We start from the raw sequence: 10,246 nt of genomic DNA, 5'->3' as shown, positions 1-10,246 counted from the left end.
TTTTAAAAGTGGAGAATATGTTGCATTAAAGAAGCCATAAATCCTTAAATTTCCATGAGAAAAAGAAGACACAGATATTAAATCCACTGACACTTGCAAGATCTCTCCAAGTGGCAAACAAGTTAGACACAAAAATTTGCTTTTTAAAATGTTCTAATAACTTGCTTGCTGTGAGAGCTGATCAACTATGTGTTCCCAAAATAAATAGAAACATTCTAATCTCACAGACAATCTTAAAAAAAAGAAAGAAAGAAAAGAAAAAGAAAAAATTGTCTGTGTGGCTTGCTAATTGCTAGCAGAATTCACATCTCTGGAGAGAGGTCCTGGGAATGTAAGAAGGGGCACTGAGACCTGATTCCAAGCCTGTGACAGGGAAGGGAGGGCTGAGGACATCTGCCCAGGAGGCATGTCAGTGAGGAACAGGAGCCAGAGGGAGAGGATGGGGAGGGACCAACAACCATCATTCAAAACTAAAGAAAACCAAACAAAAGCCCGGGGGGGTGGGGGCCGAAGTGGTAAGGAAAACACACTCGGAACAAATCGAGCAGAACTCGTCTTGTAATTCATGGTAAATGGACAGTTTCCAGGTAAACACTGTCTAATTGGAGCCTTTCATTGCAATTGATTATTGTGATTTTCTTTTATTAACGTCTTAGTAACTTCTGACATTAATTTGCATTTCTGTGCCATTTCTTGCCTCATAGTTTTGTATTAACCATTGACAATTGTGAGTCCTATAATTACAGATTTTTTCACTTGATTAATTATCCTAGAAATTAAACTCAGGAAATTGGAAGGGGGGGGGGGGACAAGATTTTGAAACAGTGTTAGCTTCTGATCAGTGATTTATTGTCACTGCTGTCATAATCTCACGGTCCTCATCATTTCTTAGCCCTTAGACTTTATTGTTTTGTTATTATTATTTTTTTTAATTTTAGAGAGAGATGGCGTGAGTGGAAGCAGAGGAGGGGCAGAGGGAGAGAGAGAAAAGAAAGAGAATCTTAAGCAGGCTCCTCACTCAGTGTAGAATCGGACGCGGGGTGTGAGGTTACAACCCTGGGATCATGACCTGAGCCGAGATCAAGAGTCAGCGGCTCAACCCACTGAGCCACCCAGGCGTCCATTAATAGCCCTTAACTTTAATATGGATTTTGCCCTGACCTGGTACAAGGTGATAAAGGCCCTGAATGTATTAGATAGAAAACATATGCCACCTGATCGTATTGGATGAAGTATCAAGTCACCAACTTCAAGGCATTATATAGACTCATAAGGAGGCTTTCATTGCTATGATTGGTTTTTTTAATAACTGACACTGGTATTGTTATACAAATGTGCTGATACTTGTATCTCTTGTATCTTTAAGCCTGCCTGGGCTCTTCCCACAGGAGGAAACAACAGGTCCCGGGTCAGGAGATAGAATGCAAAAAACAGGTGATACAATGTTGCTGTGAACACTACTGGAGAAAAAAACAAAAACAAAAAAGAGTTGATAATATCTCCAGCTTGTTTGAAGAAACCCACAATGAAACACTCATGCTGCTGCGTGAAGAGGTCTCGTGGGAGAGGCCACAAGGTGCACAGAAACTGAAGCCAGCGCCTAGAGGCAACTTCATGCATTTACTGCCTCACAGCTAAAGGAGGATCGCCAGAACATTTATTGATTCTGTGTGAATCTCAATGATGTAAGTATGTTTAGTGATAACCTTGAACTTCTAATTATAGACTCTAATCTTGATTGTTATTTGGCCTTCACTATTAAGTTTATAAAATAAATGCTGCCAAATTGCCTTCCAATGCTTCTGAGTTAAAAGCATTTTAATGGGTGCTGCATACTCTTGGATTTAAAGGCTAAGCCAGAACGAGCTCTCCTAAAAATTGTTAATTACCACTATAATTTATACTTTATAAAATCTGCTGCTAACTCCTAGATTGTTGTGAGAGATCATTCTCTTGATCTAAAACCAAAGAGAGGGTTTATGGATAACCTTTTGTTCTGTAATAAAGGAAACCTTTTGGGTCTACTCCATTTCACTAAAGAAGAATAAAAATCGGAACTTCGAGAAACACGCTACAGTGCTAAGGTGCTTGGAGAATCCTACGTGGTGTAGCAGAAAGGACATGGCCTTCGTTATTACAGACCTGGGTTCGACTCTTGGCTGGAAGTGTGGTTCCTGTCGCCTCCTTTCAGTAGGAGGGGAGAAACCCACCTTGCAAGCCTTGTGTGGAGTATGTGGAGATACGATAGAGAACATGAGAGCAGCGAGCATGGTCCTTGCTAGTGGCTAATGTTTATCAGGCCTTAACGTAGGTGCCGTACTAGGGGTTTTCAGGGGAATTAGCTCTTCCATACTAAGCTGCCAATGCGCGTATTATGATTGTTGTGTTCATTTTGGGTAACTTCCCCAAGATCAGATAACTAGTCAGTGGCCGACAGAAGCAGCTAGAGTTTGAGACTCCAGGCTTTTCTCTTTGGATCAAGTATTTGATGGGGCCGTTGCAGGCTCTGGACGGGAATCTGAAACCAGCTCTAACACAGACTAGTTCCAGACCTTAAGCAAGTTACACAAGTTCCCTGTCATTTCCCCCATCCTTACATCAGGAATAATAGTACCTACCACACAAGAATGTTACAGAGTTTAGTTCACCTGTGATAACCCTGAATAGGAAGTAAGAACATAGTAAGGACTCAATAAATGTTCTCTGGATGTAATATGTGATTTTTTAAATGTTAATCTAAAAAGAAGCATTGATCACTTTTCTTATAGCTCTGTGGGATTTTATATATATAGATAAATATATGTACATATATTTATGTTATATAATATATATTATATATATATATAGAGAGAGAGAGAGAGAGAGAATAATATATATTTTCTGAAATCAGCTCCAAAATGTTGCTAATGTTCCAAGTCAACAAATACATACAAATTTCCCCTATTTGAAAACATTCACCTTGACTCTGTACTTTCCTTCCAACTTTTTTATTTTGGAAAGGTTGAGAGAATACCACCACGAATATCTTTAACCTAGATTCATAACTGTAAACATTCTACCATTTGATTTCTCTCCATCCTATTGTATATGTAGCGGAAGTATTTCAAGGTAAATTGCAAGATATTGTGGCATTTTGGCCCCTAAATACTTCAGCAGGTGTTTCCCCAGAATGAGAACATGCTCCTTCTGACATAGGCTCCAGAATAGCAAAGCCAATACATTTAACCTAGGTAAAAAATATGACCTGATATGCAGTCTGTAGTCAGATTTTCTTAGCTGCCCTTCCCCCCCCCCCCAAATGCCCTTTATCGCTTTTACTTTTAATCCTAGGTCTGATAAAAAAAAATTATGTATTTCACTTGGTTACCATGTCTCTGTCATCTCTCTCTTTTTAACATTTTTTTAGGTTTTTATTTTATTTTTGAGACAGAGAGAGACAGAATGCAAGTGGGGGGAGGGGCAGAGAGAGAGGGAGACAAGAGAATCCAAAGCAGGCTCCAGGCTCGAAGCCATCAGCACAGAGCCTGACCTGGGGCTGGAACCCATGAACCGTGAGATCACAGCCTGAGTCAAAATCAACAGTTAGAAACTCAACCAACTAAGCCACCCAAGTGCCCCTGTTGTTTTGTTTTTAGTAATAGGAAGGGAACCTACCTAAAAGTCTCAGTCTGGCCACAATATGTAATGTGATTGTAAGAAATAAGGCAGCTTATACGTACATGATTGTAACGGCATTATTCCTATGAGACCAAAGGTGGAAACAACCTCTCTCTCTCTACCCCTCCCCTGCTCATGCTGTCTCCGTATTTCTCAAAAATAAATAAATAAACAAATAAATAAATAAATAAACTTTTAAAAAACCAAAAAAAAAAAAAAGAAAAAAGGCAGTAGTTCTCAAACTTCAGCATGCAGAAGAATAACTCGGCAAGCATGTGGGGACTTTGGATTCTCAGAGACCATTCCCAGAGATTCTGATGCGGTAGGCATGGGGTAGAGCCCAGAAATCTGCGTTTGTTTTCTAAGCACCCTAAACATTGCTGATGCTGGGGAAGCCAGGCTTATCATAGCTTCACTGTGTTGTAGGACGTTAGTGATGGAGAAAGTGTCTTGCCTGTAAAACTCACAGGGATGAGAGAAAGTTGATAGCAGAAAAACTTAAAACAACATTTGTATGTAAGAAAAAGTGTATGGTCGGGGCGCCTGGGTGGCTCAGTTGGTTAAGCCTCCGACTTCAGCTCAGGTCACGATCTCGCCGTCTGTGAGTTCGAGCCCCGTGTGGAGCTCTGGGCTGATGGCTCAGAGCCTGGAGCCTGCTTCGGATTCTGTGTCTCCCTCTCTCTCTGCCGCTCCCCCTCTCATGCTCTGTCTCGCTCTGTCTCAGAAATAAATAAACATTAAAAAAATTTTTTTAAATAATTTGAGAAGTGGCTTAGAGTGTAAAATTATAATTATTATTGACGGCTACATTCAAAACATCTCTCTGGCAGTGAATAACTAGCATATGTTAGCCACTTTTAAAACCCAGTTTATTTATTAAGTAAAACAATAGTTGTAACATGACCCAACACATAGCGTTGTTCTGACGATTAAAAAAGAAAATCCACAGGAGGGGTAGAAGTCAGGGGCTGGAACACAGCAGACAAGGAAGGAATATTTGTTAATATTCCATGATGATGATGGTGTTATCCGGAGATCTTCCTTCTGAAAAGATGGACGCTTCTCCTAGCTTATGGTTGTTCCTCTCTGGAAAGTACTAGGGCAGAGAATCTTCATTCGTATGGGTTCTACTTGTATATTTGGGGAAACAGAGTTTTAGACATGGAATGTCTAAATTTCCCTAGAATGGCTTGCAAACTAAAACTTAGCACCTGCAGAATGTCATGGGCACTAAGTTCCTGCAAGTAACAAGCTTCGATAACTTCTTAAGATAGATGCCCACGCTCCTGACACTATCCAAAGGAATCCCATTCAGACGTGGAGTCCCAGAACTCCAGCTGGATTATCTGTAGGGTAAACAGAAGGAAGTCGTAACCTGAAAAGGTTACTACACAAGCAGCCCATGCCCGTGGTTCCTTCTGTTCAGTACAGCCGTGCTGGTAGGTTTTTATTTTCTCACCGAGGACTGCACTACTCTTAAATAAACATGATTATAGCCTAGAAGAGCTGCAGACTGCTTCAGATGCTAAAAATAAAATAGTTAAAACGGAGAGACTTCAATTAGATGCGGGCTGCTCGACAATTTAACTTCCAATTGTCTTGTGGTTATTCCACAACTAGGAATTGACCATATTCCGTTTAAAGGAGATTGAAGGGCTCAGGAAAAAATAAGAAATGAAGTGCAATTTTTTTCTTCCCAAATCCCGATCTCTAAGAAAAATGCAATCTTAAGTCACGTCTTACGGTTTTCTCTTTGCAAAATGGCTTCCCCTTCTGCCAGTCATGGCGATGAAAGCAAACTCATTATGCTCATTATTAATGGCGTCTCAACCAAAACATTCGCCTTCCCATTGAGAATGACAGAGGGAAACGGTTGTTAGCAAAATAAAATAAAATGCTGTTCTTTTTCTTAGTTCCGACTTCATCTGTGAAAAATTCTCAGTGCCGTACGCATTAATCTGATAATTTTCTAACTTCTTTTATAACTTTTGAGGCATGCTGTTACTTTATAAAGTAAAACAAACTCTGACTATTTGTGTTTCTTTTGGCTTGTGGTATTGAATCGAAAAGAAGCAATGAGTCATGTGATAATTTAGTGTGAAGGCAAGTAGGTCATTTTTCACATTATGGTGGCGAAAAGCTATTTGAAAAGCATTCGTGTGAACGGTATAGAATAAACATACATGTGTAAGAAAAATGTAATATATGTTTACAGTCTTGCTACCCCCAGACCTAAATCCATACTTATGTAAACTTATACAACATTTAAATATTGTTAGCAGCCCAACCCCAAGTACACTGAATAAAGTCTAGATTATTGGGTGAAGTTGATTAAACTCGGATTAAAGGGTGAAATGAGATTTAAAGATGTAAAGGGACCAGGCCAGTTCTCACCATGGCTTCCGTGACATATTTAAAGACTGGATCTTCTCAATTTATTTGTATGGATGTTCCCCTCTCCCCACCCCTTATTTACCTGCTACCTTTGGGTAGTTTCATATTTGCACTTTGAACCACCAACTACCCACTGATGATGCCAATATCTGTGTGTGTGTGTGTGTGTGTGTGTGTGTGCAAAGAGAGAGAGAGAACCCCAATGTTACCCTAACCTATGGAATCTGTTCATCTGGCTGCTGACCGGACACCTCTCTCCACCTCAAGACCCATCCAAACTGAACCTGAAACGTAATTGTCCAAACTCCTCTTCTTCCTATTTTGCTTTTCCGATGGTGGCATCCCATTGAGTCACAAATCAAAACCTTGGGATTTAATCAGAATTCTTTTAAAAGCCTTCCTTCTACATCCCCCCAATCCATTCCCTACCGAATTTAACACTGAAACTATAATCTTTGTTTCCACTGCGGTAGTTCAGGCCTTTGTCATCTTTCTTTGGATTATTAAAATAACCACCTAACCATTTCCTGTAAAATGTAGATTTAGGTCTAGTATAAAAAGATTAACATACAAGATCTTTTCTTTTTTTTTTAATGTTTATTTATTTTAGAGAAAGAGAGAGAGAGAGAGAGACAGAGAGAGAATGAGCAGGGGAGGGGCAGAGAGAGAGGGAGACAGAATCCGAAGCAGGCTCCAGGCTCTGAGCTGTTAGCACAGAGCCCCATGCGGGGCTTAACCCACAAACCGTGACTTGAGCCGAAGTCAGACGCTTAACTGACTGAGCCACCCAGGTGCTCTTTTCTTTATTGGTCCATCTTTCTCCAGCCTAATCTTCAACCCCACTCATTCCTCTGTTGCATTTTATTCTCCAAAATACTGGAAAGTTCTACTGCACCAAACTCTTTCAAGTTCCTCTGTCTTCTCTCATATTCTTTTGTCAACCTGGAGTGCATTTTCTCCATTGGTTGCCTAGGTAATTCTCCTGTTTGCCTTTTAAAACCATACTCAGATTTCATACCATTTGAGGAGTCTTTTCTGAGTCAGACAGAATTAATCACTTTCTTTGTTCCAATTATATATTGCCATGTAACAAACACCCCCCCCCCAAAAACATAGTGCCTTAAAATGATGACCATTTTATTACATTTCATGATTTTGTGGGTCAGGAATTTGGGCAGGGCTCAACTGGCTGGTTCTTCACATGACACGTGGTTACTTGGTGATATTCAGCTGGTGGCTGGGCAGGCTCGAGGATCCAACATGACTGCACACACAGGTCGGGCAGCTTATTAGGGGTGGCTGAAAGGCAGGGCTCAGACCGACCCCTTTTTCCCTGTGTGGTCTCAACAGCTGTCCATGTGAAGTCTCCAGCATGGCAACAGAGGCTCTTACATGGCACCATAGAGTTCCCAGAGACCAAGGCAGAAAGCCGTCAGTATTCTTCAAACTAGGCTCAGAACAATATAAGGAGACTGGTATTCCTCAAACTAGGCTCGGAACAATATAAGGAGACTTCCTTTGTACTCAAAGTGGTCACAGTCCAGCCCCGATTTAAGGGAAGGGGTCAGTTCAATGGGAGGAGTGTCAAAGAATTTATGACCAATTTAAATCATGTCCTAAACTTTACATAGATACTGTGCATGTGTTTCTGTTAATACTGTATGGAAATCTCTTAGTTTACACGTCAGCTCGTTGAAGGACAGAGCTCTGCCTTACTCATGCCTGTATTCCCAGCACCCATAAATGTGCACAGTCTTGCTGCATTAACCATGTCGCTGTTCCTCTCTCATTTGGGTTATCAGGCTGCCTCAGGAGGCTCCAGGACAATAGTGGGGCTGGGCCGTCTTTGTTAAACCCCTGGGCCCGCTTTTTCCAATGCTGCACACCAAAGAGGGCTCTTTTATTCCTTCTTTTGTGAATTGTTTTCCTCTAAATGTCTCTGTTAAGGACCATAACCAGTGATGTTTTTCCCATTCACTTCTGCTCGGCGCGTCCAGAGTGAGATACTGAAAACAAGATGAGAGATTTAGCGATTCTCTGACTTTTGTTACTGACAAGCAAAATGGAGTCGAGAATCCGCAGAGAGTGGGCTTGGGGTGAAGTTTCTAAAGAAGAACGGGTGAGTGAGTAGTTAGCTTTAAAAGAAAACACAGGGGCGCCTGGGTGGCTCAGTCGGTTAAGCGTCCGACTTCAGCTCAGGTCACGATCTTGCGGTCCGTGAGTTCGAGCCCCGCGTCGGGCTCTGGGCTGATGGCTCAGAGCCTGGAGCCTGCTTCCGATTCTGTCTCCCTCTCTCTCTGCCCCTCCCCCATTCATGCTCTGTCTCTCTCTGTCTCAAAAATGAATAAACGTTAAAAAAAATTAAAAAAAAAATAAAAGAAAACACATTTTATAACTATTTCAGTTATTTCAGAATAGTTTTGGAGGACACATTCGCTGATCCATCGTCATGGATGGTGTATTGGTGTGAATGTGCTTGGTGGCGTTAAGTATGGCTTAGATGGATGTTCCTTTACTTTGCATGTTTACTCCTATCGCTGCTCGGATCACTTGCCCTCTGCTTCTCATCCATGAAACGAAGAGGTTAAATATATTCTATTCCAAGGGGTGACTGTAGATTTTACATTTCTATGGACAATTGTAGACAATACTCTCAAGTCTTAGGAGACGTTTCTAAAATAATCAAGGATGCTTTTAATTATGGATCAAACGATGCTCTTATCTGATTCATTGGAGCACAAAGATACGTTTTAGTTCTGAAAACTGGAGAGTCCTTCTTACCAGGCCTGGTTTCTAATTTCCCAAACTTGATTGATCATAAATTTTACCTTTCGTTAAAATATAAATTCACAAGGAAATCTTCAGAGAGCGGGACCCAAGAATCACCTTAGGGTGATTGTTATACCAGGCAATTTTGGGAAACACTTCATATACCCATGACCCCTAAGTTGATCTAAAAGAGAATTTCTAAATTTTTAGATAAAGAATTGCCCTTAAAATACTTCTCACAAGGAGAGGGGTGCCTGGGTGGCTCAGTTGGTTGAGCGTCCAACTTCGGCTCAGGTCACGATCTCACTGTTTGTGCATTCGAGCCCCGCGTCCGGTTCTGTGCTGACAGCTCAGAGCCTGGAGCCTGCTTCAGATTCTGTGTCTCCCTCTCTCTCTCTCTCTGCCCCTCCCCTGCTCACACTTGTCTCTCTCTGTCTCTCAAAAATAAATAAAACTTTAAAAAAAATTTCTCACAAGGAGAATCGGGATGAGTTGAAGAATTCATCAAATGTATATTTCTCTTGTGAGGATCCAAAACATATTGACGGGGCAGAAGGAGTCATCTCTACCCCCCACTGCACAGATCAGTTAAGCTTAGGCCCCATTTTTTGTTTTCATTGTTTTTAGTTGAGGCTCCATAAAAAGACTGATCGATAAGGGGAACCATCACGAACCCATCATGTCCTTCTATATTCTACATAGATGTCTTATATCTACTTATGCGATTGCTACTTGCTGACTTCTGCACAGGTCTCAATTGCTCTAGAATTCAGACTCAGCCTATGTTGGGAAACACCGACAATCTGGGAGAAAAGTTGTGCTGATCACAGTGAGGAGGAGTCCTAAGTTTGGTTTTGTTACTTCGGTTGGACTTAAGAAGGCGATTGAATGTATATGATTCAATTAAACATAGTTTCGAAAAGCTGTGCATCCTTTTTCATTAAATAAATGAATTTGATTTATTAATGAAAGCTTTCAGAGCATATCCATATAGATCACACTTTCAGTGCCTATTTATTTTAATAATGCATCAAAGCAAAGGGTTAACCACAGTCTTTTTTTTTTTTAAATTCTCTTTTATATCCTATAAGAAGCATCTTGGTATAATTCAAGACAGAATCCTTTTTGAAAAACAAAAGGAAGGCTGCTCACTTCCCTTTTCCCGTCACATCAGAAGTCAGTAAGTGCAAATCATTTTCTTCTAGACAATAAAATCGGTGCGTGTTGCCGTCAGAAAAATGTGTTACGGAGTGAGATGGCCAACAATAAAATGTCAGTTAAAAAAAAGAATCCCAAAGAGTGGTGAGCATTATATAGCTTACTTGCTATGAGCTATGGAACAGGTTTTGGGCTCAGACACCTGGATTCAAAGCCTGCTCCAATTCACCTGCTACGAGAATCTAGTCAGGTTACCTCATTTCTGTAC

Source organism: Panthera uncia, chromosome D2, assembly GCF_023721935.1.
Source record: "Panthera uncia isolate 11264 chromosome D2, Puncia_PCG_1.0, whole genome shotgun sequence".
Taxonomy (NCBI): Eukaryota; Metazoa; Chordata; class Mammalia; order Carnivora; family Felidae; genus Panthera; species Panthera uncia.
Note: the sequence above shows the minus strand (reverse complement) of the source record.